Here is a 17,362-nt window from a genome sequence, read left to right on the forward strand (position 1 = left end):
TGGGGGTGGGGGGCGGGGAGGTGAAGGAGGCCAGGCGAGGAGAGGAGGGGGGCTTGAAGGTCTCCACCTTGGCGGGTCCAGCCGTGGAGGCGCATCTTGTGTGAGTGTGAGTGAGTGAGTGAGTGTGAGTGTGAGTGTGTGTGTGTACAGAGACAGCCCCCAACCCCGGCCCGCCGCTCCCTGCCCGCCCCGCCTGTCACCCCCCGTCCCTCGGAGCCCGCGGGACCCGGCCGGCGAACTCAACAGGCCCGACCCGGCGCGGGGCCTGGGGCGGGAGGAGGCGGCGGGGAAGCGCAGAGAGGCTCGGCTTCTTGAGCGGGGCAGGGGCGCCCTCCGCCGTCCACGGCCACACCACCCCGAACGCGCCCGATCCCGTCTGGTCTCGGAAGCTAAGCAGGGTCGGGCCTGGTTAGAACTTGGATGGGAGACCGCCCGGGAATACCGGGTGCCGTAGGCTTCTTCTTTTTTTTTTTGCCTCTGGTTCTGTCGCGTTTCTGGGAGTGCGGGGGCGGCCCGGGGTGGGGGTGACCCCCACCCTCAGCGCCCGCCGCGGTGCCTGGCGCCCCAGCCCGCACCGTTGGGCCTCCTCTTGTCCCGAGCCGTGACACCGCCGCCACGCGGCAGCATGCGTGGCTTCTGGACAGTCAGGTCTCAGACCAAAGGTCTGCTCTGTGGGAGCCGACACGCTGGAGGAAACCTTGAGAGTCTGAGAGGGGAGGGAGTTCCAGAAGAAGGCCAGGATGTCATTTTGAGGGAGTATGTGACCAGAACTCCTCCCGTTGCTTTTGGGGTTCTATGGGCTACACGTAGGAATCTTTGGTGGTGGCACCTGATGTTCGGGGATCCGGAGTCACACCCAGACCTGCTCCACAGGCCTCCTTTTACTTTTCTCTTCGGATTCATTTTTTTTTTTTTTTTTTTGAGACAGAGTCTCGGTTTGTTGCCCAGGCTAGAGTGAGTGCCGTGGCGTCAGCCTAGCTCACAGCAACTTCAAACTCCTGGGCTCGAGTGATCCTTCTGCCTCAGCCTCCAGGGTAGCTGGGACTGCAGGCATGCGCCACCATGCCCCGCTAATTTTTTATATATATATCAGTTGGCCAATTAATTTCTTTCTATTTATAGTAGAGACGGGGTCTCGCTCTTGCTCAGGCTGGTTTTGAACTCCTGACCTTGAGCAATCCGCCCGCCTCGGCCTCCCAAGAGCTAGGATTACAGGCGTGAGCCACAGCGCCCGGCCGGATTCATTATTTTTAAAAAGTGTCTCTTATCTCTATTATTGCATTTTCTTTTCTCTCTCTTTTCAAGCAGATGATGGGAGTCCAAGTATTAAGGTGACATGTGTTGCCCGTGCCCCCCTCCCCCCCCCCGTGTTCTTATTCATTTACCTCTCATGTTGTTCCAGCATATTGTGGGGGCACCAATGTTAAGGTCGGGTGCGTTGCCCTCTCCCAGCCTCCCCCCTCGGGTCAGAGCTTCAAGTGCGCCCATCCCCCAGTCGGTGCGTACCCACCCCATTCCTAATGGATGTGTATGCCCATCCCCTCCCCCCACCCGCCCGACACCCACCCGAAGAAGGTGATTCCTCTGTGTCCACTTAGGTGTCCATCGGTTCGTACCCATTTGCTGGTGAGCGCGAGCACGTGGTGCTCGTGTGTCCATTCTTGGGATACTTGGCTTACTGGAACGGGTTCCAGCTCTGGCCAGGAGAACCACGAGAGGTGCCCCCTCACCGCTGCTCCTCATAGCCGAATAGCACTCCGTGGTGTCCACGCGCCACATTTTATTTACCCACTCGTGGGTCGATGGGCACTCGGGTGGCTTCCAGGTCTTTGCGATTGTGACTTGTGCCCTGACACTAACCCTAACCCTTACCCAGCCCGTCTCCTCCACGGCCCCTGCCTGACTGACTCCTTCCCGCCCGGCCTATCACCTGTCACCGTCCTCTGCCCCTGCCTGACACGCTCGTCCCCGCCCGGGCCGTCACCGTCCTCGGCCCCTGCCTGACGGGGCTCCTCCGTCGCCTGGGCCTTCCAAGGGCTTGGTGTGGACGCTGGTTCCAGGACGCCCTCCCAGGAACCCGGTAGCAGGGCGGCCGCAGCGTCTCGTGCAACCCAACCGTCCGCCGGCTGGCCGCCGTCGCTAAGTGGCCTGCGGGGGACGTGCTCCCGCTGTGCCGTGGGGGCCCAGCCTGGTGTCTTCTCTGAGGCCCCGCGGCTGCCGCTCCCCGCAAGGGGATAGCCGCGGAGGTGGGGACCGCCTCCTCATGGGGACGTATACCCAGCTCTCCACGTCGGATTCCGGGGCTCTCTGTCCTGCCAGAAGGCCCAGCTGGCCTGCGGGTCCTTAGAGTGGCAAAAACATCCGAAAACTGAGATTGAGGGTCCGGTGGGTGTCTGCACTTTTGTGCTGGGCACCCCAGGGAGGCCCGGGGGCTGGCTGGACAACGTGGTCTGCTGGGCTGGGGGGGGGGGTTTGGAGGAGCAACTGATGCCCTTTGCACTTTGGGTAGCAAGTGTCTGAGGTGTCTCTGGGCCCTGTGCCATGTGGGGGCGGGGGCGGGGGCGGGGTGGGAGGAGGAGGAGGAGGAGGAGGAGGAGGAGGTGGGAAGGGCCGTGGCCTGCAGTGGTGTTCCCCGGGGTGGCACAGCATGTGGCTTCTTCCACAGGCTGCTTGGCCTGGGCTCCCTGCACCTGGGCCTTTGGAGGACTGGCCCTGTGCTTGCCAACACTTCCTGCAGGGACCCAGAGCTGGGAGGTTGCATCTCTCAGCCCTGGGTCGGGCAGAGCCCCAGCGGGCCATGCCCACAACCTCTCTCAGCAGGGGTCCCCCAGAAGGCTCCTTTGGGACCAGGATTCTCTTGCGGGTGACTCTTTAAGGTCTGGCCCCTGGATGGAGGGGCACCAGGAGTAGAGGAGCAGGAAGGGGAAGGGGGTGGCCATGCGAGGGGACACTTTCAGGCCAAGTCCCAGCTTCAGTCTGATCCTCCTGGGAACCCCGGGGTGGACATCACACCTCCTGGTTGCCCCGCTCTGAGACAAGGAGCCGGGCTTCGCATTCCCACAGCAGCCAGTCGTGGGCTGAGGACACCTGGGGCGTTGGGAACTCCCTGGCTTCTCCTTGGCTTAACATCTGGAGCTGCTTGTGAATTGTGCCGCCACACACACCCGAGTGCAGGTGTCTTCTGCACAGACTGCGGGCCTCGCTCTTCTGAGTGCCGCTAGCTCGCGACCCACCCACGGGTGAACCTGGTCAGGGTACTTTCTCTCAGGGGCAGGCTCTGATCCGGGCGGGCTACCGGTGTCTCTGTTTGCTCCTTTCTTTCTTCCACTTCGGGAAAGGCTTCCTTACTGGGTGTGGAAATCTCCTATGCCTTTCCTCGCCTATTCTGTCAGCTCTAAAATTCTCTTTCGGTTGCCACCCTCACAGATGGATTAGGAAACTCTTTGCGGTGCACTCATTAGTGAAATGACCTCAATGACGCTGGAATCCAATATCTAATGGCCGATTTTTAGCGAGTCCACACGCCAGGGTGGTTGGGGTCCAGTGCAGCCCCGGCCAGGCCCAGGCCCCTTGGACTGGGCCACAGGAGGACACAGAGGAGGGTCCCGGCCCCCACGGTAGCGGTGCGGGCAGTTCTCCAAGGGCTTGGGTGTTTTCCAGAGGGAGGAGATGGAGGGGACTGATTTCTTCAGCGCCCCACAAACCACACCACCCCACCCATGGGACACATCCCGAGAGAGAGAGACGCCCCATACACTGGCTCCCCTCCCCCGTGCGCTGTGCCCCAGCCCTGGCCCGGGGGAATAGGCGGCCGCCGGGCCACAGGGTGGGGGGCGCAGCTGAAAGGGGTTGTGGGGGAGGGCCGCCCCTGGCTGGGGTCAAAGGGCGAGCGCCCCGCCCCTCCCGCCCGTGCGCAGTCTGCGGCCCCGGCGCGCTGGGGGTGGGGGGCGGGGAGGTGAAGGAGGCCAGGCGAGGAGAGGAGGGGGGCTTGAAGGTCTCCACCTTGGCGGGTCCAGCCGTGGAGGCGCATCTTGTGTGAGTGTGAGTGAGTGAGTGAGTGTGAGTGTGAGTGTGTGTGTGTACAGAGACAGCCCCCAACCCCGGCCCGCCGCTCCCTGCCCGCCCCGCCTGTCACCCCCCGTCCCTCGGAGCCCGCGGGACCCGGCCGGCGAACTCAACAGGCCCGACCCGGCGCGGGGCCTGGGGCGGGAGGAGGCGGCGGGGAAGCGCAGAGAGGCTCGGCTTCTTGAGCGGGGCAGGGGCGCCCTCCGCCGTCCACGGCCACACCACCCCGAACGCGCCCGATCCCGTCTGGTCTCGGAAGCTAAGCAGGGTCGGGCCTGGTTAGAACTTGGATGGGAGACCGCCCGGTGTATACCGGGTGCCGTAGGCTTCTTCTTTTCTTTTTTTGCCTCTGGTTCTGTCGCGTTTCTGGGAGTGCGGGGGCGGCCCGGGGTGGGGGTGACCCCCACCCTCAGCGCCCGCCGCGGTGCCTGGCGCCCCAGCCCGCACCGTTGGGCCTCCTCTTGTCCCGAGCCGTGACACCGCCGCCACGCGGCAGCATGCGTGGCTTCTGGACAGTCAGGTCTCAGACCAAAGGTCTGCTCTGTGGGAGCCGACACGCTGGAGGAAACCTTGAGAGTCTGAGAGGGGAGGGAGTTCCAGAAGAAGGCCAGGATGTCATTTTGAGGGAGTATGTGACCAGAACTCCTCCCGTTGCTTTTGGGGTTCTATGGGCTACACGTAGGAATCTTTGGTGGTGGCACCTGATGTTCGGGGATCCGGAGTCACACCCAGACCTGCTCCACAGGCCTCCTTTTACTTTTCTCTTCGGATTCATTTTTTTTTTTTTTTTTTTGAGACAGAGTCTCGGTTTGTTGCCCAGGCTAGAGTGAGTGCTGTGGCGTCAGCCTAGCTCACAGCAACTTCAAACTCCTGGGCTCGAGTGATCCTTCTGCCTCAGCCTCCAGGGTAGCTGGGACTGCAGGCATGCGCCACCATGCCCCGCTAATTTTTTATATATATATCAGTTGGCCAATTAATTTCTTTCTATTTATAGTAGAGACGGGGTCTCGCTCTTGCTCAGGCTGGTTTTGAACTCCTGACCTTGAGCAATCCGCCCGCCTCGGCCTCCCAAGAGCTAGGATTACAGGCGTGAGCCACAGCGCCCGGCCGGATTCATTATTTTTAAAAAGTGTCTCTTATCTCTATTATTGCATTTTCTTTTCTCTCTCTTTTCAAGCAGATGATGGGAGTCCAAGTATTAAGGTGACATGTGTTGCCCGTGCCCCCCTCCCCCCCCCCGTGTTCTTATTCATTTACCTCTCATGTTGTTCCAGCATATTGTGGGGGCACCAATGTTAAGGTCGGGTGCGTTGCCCTCTCCCAGCCTCCCCCCTCGGGTCAGAGCTTCAAGTGCGCCCATCCCCCAGTCGGTGCGTACCCACCCCATTCCTAATGGATGTGTATGCCCATCCCCTCCCCCCACCCGCCCGACACCCACCCGAAGAAGGTGATTCCTCTGTGTCCACTTAGGTGTCCATCGGTTCGTACCCATTTGCTGGTGAGCGCGAGCACGTGGTGCTCGTGTGTCCATTCTTGGGATACTTGGCTTACTGGAACGGGTTCCAGCTCTGGCCAGGAGAACCACGAGAGGTGCCCCCTCACCGCTGCTCCTCATAGCCGAATAGCACTCCGTGGTGTCCACGCGCCACATTTTATTTACCCACTCGTGGGTCGATGGGCACTCGGGTGGCTTCCAGGTCTTTGCGATTGTGACTTGTGCCCTGACACTAACCCTAACCCTTACCCAGCCCGTCTCCTCCACGGCCCCTGCCTGACTGACTCCTTCCCGCCCGGCCTATCACCTGTCACCGTCCTCTGCCCCTGCCTGACACGCTCGTCCCCGCCCGGGCCGTCACCGTCCTCGGCCCCTGCCTGACGGGGCTCCTCCGTCGCCTGGGCCTTCCAAGGGCTTGGTGTGGACGCTGGTTCCAGGACGCCCTCCCAGGAACCCGGTAGCAGGGCGGCCGCAGCGTCTCGTGCAACCCAACCGTCCGCCGGCTGGCCGCCGTCGCTAAGTGGCCTGCGGGGGACGTGCTCCCGCTGTGCCGTGGGGGCCCAGCCTGGTGTCTTCTCTGAGGCCCCGCGGCTGCCGCTCCCCGCAAGGGGATAGCCGCGGAGGTGGGGACCGCCTCCTCATGGGGACGTATACCCAGCTCTCCACGTCGGATTCCGGGGCTCTCTGTCCTGCCAGAAGGCCCAGCTGGCCTGCGGGTCCTTAGAGTGGCAAAAACATCCGAAAACTGAGATTGAGGGTCCGGTGGGTGTCTGCACTTTTGTGCTGGGCACCCCAGGGAGGCCCGGGGGCTGGCTGGACAACGTGGTCTGCTGGGCTGGGGGGGGGTTTGGAGGAGCAACTGATGCCCTTTGCACTTTGGGTAGCAAGTGTCTGAGGTGTCTCTGGGCCCTGTGCCATGTGGGGGCGGGGGCGGGGGCGGGGTGGGAGGAGGAGGAGGAGGAGGAGGAGGAGGAGGAGGAGGAGGAGGAGGAGGAGGAGGAGGAGGTGGGAAGGGCCGTGGCCTGCAGTGGTGTTCCCCGGGGTGGCACAGCATGTGGCTTCTTCCACAGGCTGCTTGGCCTGGGCTCCCTGCACCTGGGCCTTTGGAGGACTGGCCCTGTGCTTGCCAACACTTCCTGCAGGGACCCAGAGCTGGGAGGTTGCATCTCTCAGCCCTGGGTCGGGCAGAGCCCCAGCGGGCCATGCCCACAACCTCTCTCAGCAGGGGTCCCCCAGAAGGCTCCTTTGGGACCAGGATTCTCTTGCGGGTGACTCTTTAAGGTCTGGCCCCTGGATGGAGGGGCACCAGGAGTAGAGGAGCAGGAAGGGGAAGGGGGTGGCCATGCGAGGGGACACTTTCAGGCCAAGTCCCAGCTTCAGTCTGATCCTCCTGGGAACCCCGGGGTGGACATCACACCTCCTGGTTGCCCCGCTCTGAGACAAGGAGCCGGGCTTCGCATTCCCACAGCAGCCAGTCGTGGGCTGAGGACACCTGGGGCGTTGGGAACTCCCTGGCTTCTCCTTGGTTTAACATCTGGAGCTGCTTGTGAATTGTGCCGCCACACACACCCGAGTGCAGGTGTCTTCTGCACAGACTGCGGGCCTCGCTCTTCTGAGTGCCGCTAGCTCGCGACCCACCCACGGGTGAACCTGGTCAGGGTACTTTCTCTCAGGGGCAGACTCTGATCCGGGCGGGCTACCGGTGTCTCTGTTTGCTCCTTTCTTTCTTCCACTTCGGGAAAGGCTTCCTTACTGGGTGTGGAAATCTCTTATGCCTTTCCTCGCCTATTCTGTCAGCTCTAAAATTCTCTTTCGGTTGCCACCCTCACAGATGGATTAGGAAACTCTTTGCGGTGCACTCATTAGTGAAATGACCTCAATGACGCTGGAATCCAATATCTAATGGCCGATTTTTAGCGAGTCCACACGCCAGGGTGGTTGGGGTCCAGTGCAGCCCCGGCCAGGCCCAGGCCCCTTGGACTGGGCCACAGGAGGACACAGAGGAGGGTCCCGGCCCCCACGGTAGCGGTGCGGGCAGTTCTCCAAGGGCTTGGGTGTTTTCCAGAGGGAGGAGATGGAGGGGACTGATTTCTTCAGCGCCCCACAAACCACGCCACCCCACCCCACCCATGGGACACATCCCGAGAGAGAGAGACGCCCCATACACTGGCTCCCCTCCCCCGTGCGCTGTGCCCCAGCCCTGGCCCGGGGGAATAGGCGGCCGCCGGGCCACAGGGTGGGGGGCGCAGCTGAAAGGGGTTGTGGGGGAGGGCCGCCCCTGGCTGGGGTCAAAGGGCGAGCGCCCCGCCCCTCCCGCCCGTGCGCAGTCTGCGGCCCCGGCGCGCTGGGGGTGGGGGGCGGGGAGGTGAAGGAGGCCAGGCGAGGAGAGGAGGGGGGCTTGAAGGTCTCCACCTTGGCGGGTCCAGCCGTGGAGGCGCATCTTGTGTGAGTGTGAGTGAGTGAGTGAGTGTGAGTGTGAGTGTGTGTGTGTACAGAGACAGCCCCCAACCCCGGCCCGCCGCTCCCTGCCCGCCCCGCCTGTCACCCCCCGTCCCTCGGAGCCCGCGGGACCCGGCCGGCGAACTCAACAGGCCCGACCCGGCGCGGGGCCTGGGGCGGGAGGAGGCGGCGGGGAAGCGCAGAGAGGCTCGGCTTCTTGAGCGGGGCAGGGGCGCCCTCCGCCGTCCACGGCCACACCACCCCGAACGCGCCCGATCCCGTCTGGTCTCGGAAGCTAAGCAGGGTCGGGCCTGGTTAGAACTTGGATGGGAGACCGCCCGGTGTATACCGGGTGCCGTAGGCTTCTTCTTTTTTTTTTTTGCCTCTGGTTCTGTCGCGTTTCTGGGAGTGCGGGGGCGGCCCGGGGTGGGGGTGACCCCCACCCTCAGCGCCCGCCGCGGTGCCTGGCGCCCCAGCCCGCACCGTTGGGCCTCCTCTTGTCCCGAGCCGTGACACCGCCGCCACGCGGCAGCATGCGTGGCTTCTGGACAGTCAGGTCTCAGACCAAAGGTCTGCTCTGTGGGAGCCGACACGCTGGAGGAAACCTTGAGAGTCTGAGAGGGGAGGGAGTTCCAGAAGAAGGCCAGGATGTCATTTTGAGGGAGTATGTGACCAGAACTCCTCCCGTTGCTTTTGGGGTTCTATGGGCTACACGTAGGAATCTTTGGTGGTGGCACCTGATGTTCGGGGATCCGGAGTCACACCCAGACCTGCTCCACAGGCCTCCTTTTACTTTTCTCTTCGGATTCATTTTTTTTTTTTTTTTTTGAGAGAGATTCTCGGTTTGTTGCCCAGGCTAGAGTGAGTGCCGTGGCGTCAGCCTAGCTCACAGCAACTTCAAACTCCTGGGCTCGAGTGATCCTTCTGCCTCAGCCTCCAGGGTAGCTGGGACTGCAGGCATGCGCCACCATGCCCCGCTAATTTTTTATATATATATCAGTTGGCCAATTAATTTCTTTCTATTTATAGTAGAGACGGGGTCTCGCTCTTGCTCAGGCTGGTTTTGAACTCCTGACCTTGAGCAATCCGCCCGCCTCGGCCTCCCAAGAGCTAGGATTACAGGCGTGAGCCACAGCGCCCGGCCGGATTCATTATTTTTAAAAAGTGTCTCTTATCTCTATTATTGCATTTTCTTTTCTCTCTCTTTTCAAGCAGATGATGGGAGTCCAAGTATTAAGGTGACATGTGTTGCCCGTGCCCCCCTCCCCCCCCCCGTGTTCTTATTCATTTACCTCTCATGTTGTTCCAGCATATTGTGGGGGCACCAATGTTAAGGTCGGGTGCGTTGCCCTCTCCCAGCCTCCCCCCTCGGGTCAGAGCTTCAAGTGCGCCCATCCCCCAGTCGGTGCGTACCCACCCCATTCCTAATGGATGTGTATGCCCATCCCCTCCCCCCACCCGCCCGACACCCACCCGAAGAAGGTGATTCCTCTGTGTCCACTTAGGTGTCCATCGGTTCGTACCCATTTGCTGGTGAGCGCGAGCACGTGGTGCTCGTGTGTCCATTCTTGGGATACTTGGCTTACTGGAACGGGTTCCAGCTCTGGCCAGGAGAACCACGAGAGGTGCCCCCTCACCGCTGCTCCTCATAGCCGAATAGCACTCCGTGGTGTCCACGCGCCACATTTTATTTACCCACTCGTGGGTCGATGGGCACTCGGGTGGCTTCCAGGTCTTTGCGATTGTGACTTGTGCCCTGACACTAACCCTAACCCTTACCCAGCCCGTCTCCTCCACGGCCCCTGCCTGACTGACTCCTTCCCGCCCGGCCTATCACCTGTCACCGTCCTCTGCCCCTGCCTGACACGCTCGTCCCCGCCCGGGCCGTCACCGTCCTCGGCCCCTGCCTGACGGGGCTCCTCCGTCGCCTGGGCCTTCCAAGGGCTTGGTGTGGACGCTGGTTCCAGGACGCCCTCCCAGGAACCCGGTAGCAGGGCGGCCGCAGCGTCTCGTGCAACCCAACCGTCCGCCGGCTGGCCGCCGTCGCTAAGTGGCCTGCGGGGGACGTGCTCCCGCTGTGCCGTGGGGGCCCAGCCTGGTGTCTTCTCTGAGGCCCCGCGGCTGCCGCTCCCCGCAAGGGGATAGCCGCGGAGGTGGGGACCGCCTCCTCATGGGGACGTATACCCAGCTCTCCACGTCGGATTCCGGGGCTCTCTGTCCTGCCAGAAGGCCCAGCTGGCCTGCGGGTCCTTAGAGTGGCAAAAACATCCGAAAACTGAGATTGAGGGTCCGGTGGGTGTCTGCACTTTTGTGCTGGGCACCCCAGGGAGGCCCGGGGGCTGGCTGGACAACGTGGTCTGCTGGGCTGGGGGGGGGGTTTGGAGGAGCAACTGATGCCCTTTGCACTTTGGGTAGCAAGTGTCTGAGGTGTCTCTGGGCCCTGTGCCATGTGGGGGCGGGGGCGGGGGCGGGGTGGGAGGAGGAGGAGGAGGAGGAGGAGGAGGAGGAGGAGGAGGAGGAGGAGGAGGAGGTGGGAAGGGCCGTGGCCTGCAGTGGTGTTCCCCGGGGTGGCACAGCATGTGGCTTCTTCCACAGGCTGCTTGGCCTGGGCTCCCTGCACCTGGGCCTTTGGAGGACTGGCCCTGTGCTTGCCAACACTTCCTGCAGGGACCCAGAGCTGGGAGGTTGCATCTCTCAGCCCTGGGTCGGGCAGAGCCCCAGCGGGCCATGCCCACAACCTCTCTCAGCAGGGGTCCCCCAGAAGGCTCCTTTGGGACCAGGATTCTCTTGCGGGTGACTCTTTAAGGTCTGGCCCCTGGATGGAGGGGCACCAGGAGTAGAGGAGCAGGAAGGGGAAGGGGGTGGCCATGCGAGGGGACACTTTCAGGCCAAGTCCCAGCTTCAGTCTGATCCTCCTGGGAACCCCGGGGTGGACATCACACCTCCTGGTTGCCCCGCTCTGAGACAAGGAGCCGGGCTTCGCATTCCCACAGCAGCCAGTCGTGGGCTGAGGACACCTGGGGCGTTGGGAACTCCCTGGCTTCTCCTTGGCTTAACATCTGGAGCTGCTTGTGAATTGTGCCGCCACACACACCCGAGTGCAGGTGTCTTCTGCACAGACTGCGGGCCTCGCTCTTCTGAGTGCCGCTAGCTCGCGACCCACCCACGGGTGAACCTGGTCAGGGTACTTTCTCTCAGGGGCAGACTCTGATCCGGGCGGGCTACCGGTGTCTCTGTTTGCTCCTTTCTTTCTTCCACTTCGGGAAAGGCTTCCTTACTGGGTGTGGAAATCTCTTATGCCTTTCCTCGCCTATTCTGTCAGCTCTAAAATTCTCTTTCGGTTGCCACCCTCACAGATGGATTAGGAAACTCTTTGCGGTGCACTCATTAGTGAAATGACCTCAATGACGCTGGAATCCAATATCTAATGGCCGATTTTTAGCGAGTCCACACGCCAGGGTGGTTGGGGTCCAGTGCAGCCCCGGCCAGGCCCAGGCCCCTTGGACTGGGCCACAGGAGGACACAGAGGAGGGTCCCGGCCCCCACGGTAGCGGTGCGGGCAGTTCTCCAAGGGCTTGGGTGTTTTCCAGAGGGAGGAGATGGAGGGGACTGATTTCTTCAGCGCCCCACAAACCACGCCACCCCACCCCACCCATGGGACACATCCCGAGAGAGAGAGAGACGCCCCATACACTGGCTCCCCTCCCCCGTGCGCTGTGCCCCAGCCCTGGCCCGGGGGAATAGGCGGCCGCCGGGCCACAGGGTGGGGGGCGCAGCTGAAAGGGGTTGTGGGGGAGGGCCGCCCCTGGCTGGGGTCAAAGGGCGAGCGCCCCGCCCCTCCCGCCCGTGCGCAGTCTGCGGCCCCGGCGCGCTGGGGGTGGGGGGCGGGGAGGTGAAGGAGGCCAGGCGAGGAGAGGAGGGGGGCTTGAAGGTCTCCACCTTGGCGGGTCCAGCCGTGGAGGCGCATCTTGTGTGAGTGTGAGTGAGTGAGTGAGTGTGAGTGTGAGTGTGTGTGTGTACAGAGACAGCCCCCAACCCCGGCCCGCCGCTCCCTGCCCGCCCCGCCTGTCACCCCCCGTCCCTCGGAGCCCGCGGGACCCGGCCGGCGAACTCAACAGGCCCGACCCGGCGCGGGGCCTGGGGCGGGAGGAGGCGGCGGGGAAGCGCAGAGAGGCTCGGCTTCTTGAGCGGGGCAGGGGCGCCCTCCGCCGTCCACGGCCACACCACCCCGAACGCGCCCGATCCCGTCTGGTCTCGGAAGCTAAGCAGGGTCGGGCCTGGTTAGAACTTGGATGGGAGACCGCCCGGGAATACCGGGTGCCGTAGGCTTCTTCTTTTTTTTTTTTTTGCCTCTGGTTCTGTCGCGTTTCTGGGAGTGCGGGGGCGGCCCGGGGTGGGGGTGACCCCCACCCTCAGCGCCCGCCGCGGTGCCTGGCGCCCCAGCCCGCACCGTTGGGCCTCCTCTTGTCCCGAGCCGTGACACCGCCGCCACGCGGCAGCATGCGTGGCTTCTGGACAGTCAGGTCTCAGACCAAAGGTCTGCTCTGTGGGAGCCGACACGCTGGAGGAAACCTTGAGAGTCTGAGAGGGGAGGGAGTTCCAGAAGAAGGCCAGGATGTCATTTTGAGGGAGTATGTGACCAGAACTCCTCCCGTTGCTTTTGGGGTTCTATGGGCTACACGTAGGAATCTTTGGTGGTGGCACCTGATGTTCGGGGATCCGGAGTCACACCCAGACCTGCTCCACAGGCCTCCTTTTACTTTTCTCTTCGGATTCATTTTTTTTTTTTTTTTTTGAGACAGAGTCTCGGTTTGTTGCCCAGGCTAGAGTGAGTGCCGTGGCGTCAGCCTAGCTCACAGCAACTTCAAACTCCTGGGCTCGAGTGATCCTTCTGCCTCAGCCTCCAGGGTAGCTGGGACTGCAGGCATGCGCCACCATGCCCCGCTAATTTTTTATATATATATCAGTTGGCCAATTAATTTCTTTCTATTTATAGTAGAGACGGGGTCTCGCTCTTGCTCAGGCTGGTTTTGAACTCCTGACCTTGAGCAATCCGCCCGCCTCGGCCTCCCAAGAGCTAGGATTACAGGCGTGAGCCACAGCGCCCGGCCGGATTCATTATTTTTAAAAAGTGTCTCTTATCTCTATTATTGCATTTTCTTTTCTCTCTCTTTTCAAGCAGATGATGGGAGTCCAAGTATTAAGGTGACATGTGTTGCCCGTGCCCCCCTCCCCCCCCCCGTGTTCTTATTCATTTACCTCTCATGTTGTTCCAGCATATTGTGGGGGCACCAATGTTAAGGTCGGGTGCGTTGCCCTCTCCCAGCCTCCCCCCTCGGGTCAGAGCTTCAAGTGCGCCCATCCCCCAGTCGGTGCGTACCCACCCCATTCCTAATGGATGTGTATGCCCATCCCCTCCCCCCACCCGCCCGACACCCACCCGAAGAAGGTGATTCCTCTGTGTCCACTTAGGTGTCCATCGGTTCGTACCCATTTGCTGGTGAGCGTGAGCACGTGGTGCTCGTGTGTCCATTCTTGGGATACTTGGCTTACTGGAACGGGTTCCAGCTCTGGCCAGGAGAACCACGAGAGGTGCCCCCTCACCGCTGCTCCTCATAGCCGAATAGCACTCCGTGGTGTCCACGCGCCACATTTTATTTACCCACTCGTGGGTCGATGGGCACTCGGGTGGCTTCCAGGTCTTTGCGATTGTGACTTGTGCCCTGACACTAACCCTAACCCTTACCCAGCCCGTCTCCTCCACGGCCCCTGCCTGACTGACTCCTTCCCGCCCGGCCTATCACCTGTCACCGTCCTCTGCCCCTGCCTGACACGCTCGTCCCCGCCCGGGCCGTCACCGTCCTCGGCCCCTGCCTGACGGGGCTCCTCCGTCGCCTGGGCCTTCCAAGGGCTTGGTGTGGACGCTGGTTCCAGGACGCCCTCCCAGGAACCCGGTAGCAGGGCGGCCGCAGCGTCTCGTGCAACCCAACCGTCCGCCGGCTGGCCGCCGTCGCTAAGTGGCCTGCGGGGGACGTGCTCCCGCTGTGCCGTGGGGGCCCAGCCTGGTGTCTTCTCTGAGGCCCCGCGGCTGCCGCTCCCCGCAAGGGGATAGCCGCGGAGGTGGGGACCGCCTCCTCATGGGGACGTATACCCAGCTCTCCACGTCGGATTCCGGGGCTCTCTGTCCTGCCAGAAGGCCCAGCTGGCCTGCGGGTCCTTAGAGTGGCAAAAACATCCGAAAACTGAGATTGAGGGTCCGGTGGGTGTCTGCACTTTTGTGCTGGGCACCCCAGGGAGGCCCGGGGGCTGGCTGGACAACGTGGTCTGCTGGGCTGGGGGGGGGTTTGGAGGAGCAACTGATGCCCTTTGCACTTTGGGTAGCAAGTGTCTGAGGTGTCTCTGGGCCCTGTGCCATGTGGGGGCGGGGGCGGGGTGGGAGGAGGAGGAGGAGGAGGAGGAGGAGGAGGAGGTGGGAAGGGCCGTGGCCTGCAGTGGTGTTCCCCGGGGTGGCACAGCATGTGGCTTCTTCCACGGGATGCTTGGCCTGGGCTCCCTGCACCTGGGCCTTTGGAGGACTGGCCCTGTGCTTGCCAACACTTCCTGCAGGGACCCAGAGCTGGGAGGTTGCATCTCTCAGCCCTGGGTCGGGCAGAGCCCCAGCGGGCCATGCCCACAACCTCTCTCAGCAGGGGTCCCCCAGAAGGCTCCTTTGGGACCAGGATTCTCTTGCGGGTGACTCTTTAAGGTCTGGCCCCTGGATGGAGGGGCACCAGGAGTAGAGGTGCAGGAAGGGGAAGGGGGTGGCCATGCGAGGGGACACTTTCAGGCCAAGTCCCAGCTTCAGTCTGATCCTCCTGGGAACCCCGGGGTGGACATCACACCTCCTGGTTGCCCCGCTCTGAGACAAGGAGCCGGGCTTCGCATTCCCACAGCAGCCAGTCGTGGGCTGAGGACACCTGGGGCGTTGGGAACTCCCTGGCTTCTCCTTGGTTTAACATCTGGAGCTGCTTGTGAATTGTGCCGCCACACACACCCGAGTGCAGGTGTCTTCTGCACAGACTGCGGGCCTCGCTCTTCTGAATGCCGCTAGCTCGCGACCCACCCACGGGTGAACCTGGTCAGGGTACTTTCTCTCAGGGGCAGACTCTGATCCGGGCGGGCTACCGGTGTCTCTGTTTGCTCCTTTCTTTCTTCCACTTCGGGAAAGGCTTCCTTACTGGGTGTGGAAATCTCCTATGCCTTTCCTCGCCTATTCTGTCAGCTCTAAAATTCTCTTTCGGTTGCCACCCTCACAGATGGATTAGGAAACTCTTTGCGGTGCACTCATTAGTGAAATGACCTCAATGACGCTGGAATCCAATATCTAATGGCCGATTTTTAGCGAGTCCACACGCCAGGGTGGTTGGGGTCCAGTGCAGCCCCGGCCAGGCCCAGGCCCCTTGGACTGGGCCACAGGAGGACACAGAGGAGGGTCCCGGCCCCCACGGTAGCGGTGCGGGCAGTTCTCCAAGGGCTTGGGTGTTTTCCAGAGGGAGGAGATGGAGGGGACTGATTTCTTCAGCGCCCCACAAACCACGCCACCCCACCCAACCCCACCCATGGGACACATCCCGAGAGAGAGAGACGCCCCATACACTGGCTCCCCTCCCCCGTGCGCTGTGCCCCAGCCCTGGCCCGGGGGAATAGGCGGCCGCCGGGCCACAGGGTGGGGGGCGCAGCTGAAAGGGGTTGTGGGGGAGGGCCGCCCCTGGCTGGGGTCAAAGGGCGAGCGCCCCGCCCCTCCCGCCCGTGCGCAGTCTGCGGCCCCGGCGCGCTGGGGGTGGGGGGCGGGGAGGTGAAGGAGGCCAGGCGAGGAGAGGAGGGGGGCTTGAAGGTCTCCACCTGGGCGGGTCCAGCCGTGGAGGCGCATCTTGTGTGAGTGTGAGTGAGTGAGTGAGTGTGAGTGTGAGTGTGTGTGTGTACAGAGACAGCCCCCAACCCCGGCCCGCCGCTCCCTGCCCGCCCCGCCTGTCACCCCCCGTCCCTCGGAGCCCGCGGGACCCGGCCGGCGAACTCAACAGGCCCGACCCGGCGCGGGGCCTGGGGCGGGAGGAGGCGGCGGGGAAGCGCAGAGAGGCTCGGCTTCTTGAGCGGGGCAGGGGCGCCCTCCGCCGTCCACGGCCACACCACCCCGAACGCGCCCGATCCCGTCTGGTCTCGGAAGCTAAGCAGGGTCGGGCCTGGTTAGAACTTGGATGGGAGACCGCCCGGGAATACCGGGTGCCGTAGGCTTCTTCTTTTTTTTTTTTGCCTCTGGTTCTGTCGCGTTTCTGGGAGTGCGGGGGCGGCCCGGGGTGGGGGTGACCCCCACCCTCAGCGCCCGCCGCGGTGCCTGGCGCCCCAGCCCGCGCCGTTGGGCCTCCTCTTGTCCCGAGCCGTGACACCGCCGCCACGCGGCAGCATGCGTGGCTTCTGGACAGTCAGGTCTCAGACCAAAGGTCTGCTCTGTGGGAGCCGACACGCTGGAGGAAACCTTGAGAGTCTGAGAGGGGAGGGAGTTCCAGAAGAAGGCCAGGATGTCATTTTGAGGGAGTATGTGACCAGAACTCCTCCCGTTGCTTTTGGGGTTCTATGGGCTACACGTAGGAATCTTTGGTGGTGGCACCTGATGTTCGGGGATCCGGAGTCACACCCAGACCTGCTCCACAGGCCTCCTTTTACTTTTCTCTTCGGATTCATTTTTTTTTTTTTTTTTTTTGAGACAGAGTCTCGGTTTGTTGCCCAGGCTAGAGTGAGTGCCGTGGCGTCAGCCTAGCTCACAGCAACTTCAAACTCCTGGGCTCGAGTGATCCTTCTGCCTCAGCCTCCAGGGTAGCTGGGACTGCAGGCATGCGCCACCATGCCCCGCTAATTTTTTATATATATATCAGTTGGCCAATTAATTTCTTTCTATTTATAGTAGAGACGGGGTCTCGCTCTTGCTCAGGCTGGTTTTGAACTCCTGACCTTGAGCAATCCGCCCGCCTCGGCCTCCCAAGAGCTAGGATTACAGGCGTGAGCCACAGCGCCCGGCCGGATTCATTATTTTTAAAAAGTGTCTCTTATCTCTATTATTGCATTTTCTTTTCTCTCTCTTTTCAAGCAGATGATGGGAGTCCAAGTATTAAGGTGACATGTGTTGCCCGTGCCCCCCTCCCCCCCCCCCGTGTTCTTATTCATTTACCTCTCATGTTGTTCCAGCATATTGTGGGGGCACCAATGTTAAGGTCGGGTGCGTTGCCCTCTCCCAGCCTCCCCCCTCGGGTCAGAGCTTCAAGTGCGCCCATCCCCCAGTCGGTGCGTACCCACCCCATTCCTAATGGATGTGTATGCCCATCCCCTCCC

General features: G+C 62.3%; 5 pseudogenes; all 5 read left to right on the plus strand.

Annotated features, from left to right (window-relative positions):
- Positions 1 to 338: 338 nt before the first annotated feature.
- Positions 339 to 457, plus strand: LOC142870123 (uncharacterized; annotated as a pseudogene).
- A 3,816-nt stretch (positions 458 to 4,273) lies between these two features.
- On the plus strand, positions 4,274 to 4,393 carry LOC142870161 (uncharacterized; annotated as a pseudogene).
- A 3,850-nt stretch (positions 4,394 to 8,243) lies between these two features.
- On the plus strand, positions 8,244 to 8,363 carry LOC142870162 (uncharacterized; annotated as a pseudogene).
- A 3,846-nt stretch (positions 8,364 to 12,209) lies between these two features.
- LOC142870124 (uncharacterized) lies at positions 12,210 to 12,328 on the plus strand (annotated as a pseudogene).
- A 3,823-nt stretch (positions 12,329 to 16,151) lies between these two features.
- On the plus strand, positions 16,152 to 16,270 carry LOC142870125 (uncharacterized; annotated as a pseudogene).
- The last annotated feature ends 1,092 nt before the right edge of the window (positions 16,271 to 17,362 follow it).

The sequence above is a fragment of the Microcebus murinus genome, chromosome 3 (genome assembly GCF_040939455.1).
Source record: "Microcebus murinus isolate Inina chromosome 3, M.murinus_Inina_mat1.0, whole genome shotgun sequence".
NCBI lineage: Eukaryota > Metazoa > Chordata > Mammalia > Primates > Cheirogaleidae > Microcebus > Microcebus murinus.